This window comes from Rattus norvegicus, chromosome 2 (assembly GCF_036323735.1).
Source record: "Rattus norvegicus strain BN/NHsdMcwi chromosome 2, GRCr8, whole genome shotgun sequence".
NCBI classification, from domain to species: Eukaryota; Metazoa; Chordata; class Mammalia; order Rodentia; family Muridae; genus Rattus; species Rattus norvegicus.
In genome coordinates, this window is record NC_086020.1 from 17,439,509 (window position 1) to 17,441,992 (window position 2,484).

General features: G+C 48.9%; 1 pseudogene; it reads left to right on the top strand.

Annotated features, from left to right (window-relative positions):
• Positions 1-392: 392 nt before the first annotated feature.
• Positions 393-1,770, top strand: Tada3-ps1 (transcriptional adaptor 3, pseudogene 1; annotated as a pseudogene).
• The last annotated feature ends 714 nt before the right edge of the window (positions 1,771-2,484 follow it).

Sequence of the window (2,484 nt, forward strand, 5' to 3'; positions counted from 1 at the left end):
CCTAATAGTAAAGACCATATGTGTTGAACCCAGGACTCAGATAATTTGAGCAAGATCAAAGCAGAAAGCCTCTCTCATGCAGTCTAGTAGCATCCATGGCCTCAATTACTCAGTAAATATTGCCCTGTTCAAAAGTCTCAACTAGCTTGGACCCCCAAGATATCTCAGACATAAGCAGAGGACTGCCAGGTCTGGCCTCAGTGAAAGAAGAAGCACCTAAGCCTCAAGAGAATTGAGGCCCCAGGGAGGGGAAAAGTCTGGTGATGTGGGAGGGGTATAGGGACATCCTCTTGGAGATAGGGGAGGAGGAATGAGATAGGGGAGGAGGAATGAGATGAGGAATTGTCAGAGGGTGGACTGTGACGGGGATAACAATAGGGCTGTACCCCACTTCTCTGCCAGGCACTGAGCTGGGCACTTGACGAGCATCACTTCTTAATCCTCAGAACATTCCAGGGAGGGTCCCATCTCCTGGGCCATGAGTGAACTGAAGGACTGCCCATTGCAGTTTCATAACTTCAAGTCTGTGGACCACATGAATGTCTGTCCCCGGTACACGGCAGTGCTGGCCCGCTCCGAGGATGATGGCATTGGCATCGAGGAGCTGAACACCATGCAGCTGGAGCTTGAGACCCTGCTGTCCTCTGCAAGCAGGCGACTGTGTGTACTGGAAGCTGAAATGCAGATCCTTACTGACTGGCAGGATAAGAAAGGTGACAGGAGAATTCTGAAGCTTGGTCGAGACCATGAGCTTGGTGCCCCCCACCCCCAAAACATGGGAAGCCCAAGAAGCAGAAACTGGAAAGGAAGACAGGACATGGGCCAGGCCTTGGCCCAAGACGACCCAAATCCAAAAATGTTCAACCCAAGATCTAGGAATATGAATTTACTGCTGACCCAATCGATGTGCCTCAGATCCCCAAGAACGATGCTCCCAACAGGCTCTGGGCTTCTGTGGAGCCCTATTGTGCCGACATCACCAGTAAGGACGAACGAACACTAGTGGAGCTCTTGAAGCCCCCTGAAGATGAAGCTGAACATTATAAGATTCCCCCACTAGGTAAACACTACTCCCAACGCTGGGCCCAGGAGGATCTGCTAGAGGAGAAGGATGGGGCTCGAGTAGCAGCTATGGCTGACAAGAAGAAAGGCCTTATAGGATCGCTGACAGAACTAGACACAAAAGATGTGGATGCCCTGCTGAAGAAGTCTGAGGCCCAGCATGAACAGCCAGAAAACAGGTGTCCCTTTGGTGCCCTGACACAACGCCTGCTGCAGGCCCTAGTGGAGGAAAATATTATTTCCCCTATGGAGGACTCTCCGATTCCTGACATGTCTGGGGAAGAATCAGGGGCTGATGGAGCGAGCACCTCCGCCCGCAATCAGAATAAACCTTTCAGTGTGCCACATACCAAGTCCTTGGAGAGCCGCATCAAAGAGGAGCTGATTGCCCAGGACCTACTGGAGTCCGAGGACCGGCCTCCTGAGGACTCAGAGGATGAGGTCTTCGCTGTGCTGCGCAAACGGCAGGCTGAGCTGAAGGCGCTCAGTGCACACAACCGCACCAAGAAGCACGACCTGCTGAGGTTGACAAAGGAGGAGGTAAGCCGGCAAGAGCTGAGTCAGCGGGCCCGCATGGCAGACAATGAGGTCATGGATGCCTTCCGCAAGATCATGGCTGCGCAGCAGAAGAAGCGTACCCCCACAAAGAAGGAAAAGGACCAGGCCTGGAAGACCCTGAAGGAACGGAAGAACATCCTAGACGGGTAGCCTTACCTGCTGCTGGCCATCTCCCTGGCCTGACAGAAGTCCACTTCCTCTGAAGCCTTGGCCAGAGGCTGCCTATCAAAAGACAACAGTCTCAGGGCTGAAATACTCTCAGGCCACTCAACCGAGCTTTGTGCAGCCAGTATGCAAGGCCTTACTGCACTTGTCTGGACCTAGCATCTGCCTAATATCCCAAATGAGCAGACTTGTTCCTCATCCCCTTTCCCTCGTACCATCTCCACACCTCTCCCTCAAGGACTTCTTCCTTGAGGTTTTGTAAAGTACAAACTTAAGAATAAAGTGACTGCTGTGTTTTTTTTTTTAAGAAAAGTTATAAAAAAACAAAAAAGGGGTGGGCTGCAAAAAAGATTAATAATAATAATAATAATAATAATAATAATAATAATAATAATAAAAAGATAAAAGTCCTACCACCTATGTCCTGCATGATAGGTACAAGGTTTTCTTCTAGAAGTTTCACTTTTTCACATGTAAATTCTGTATAAGGTGATAGTCATGGGTCTAGTTTCATTAGTTTCATTTCTGCATAGAGATCTTCAGTTTTTCAATGCTGTCATTACTCCGTGTCTGTTTTAGGATCCCGTTGAACATTGGATGGCTATAGTAATGTGTACTCATGTTTGGGTCTTCAATTCTGCTGCACATCTGCCTTGCTCTGAACACATTTTAGTTGGAAAACCTTTTATTATAGTTTTA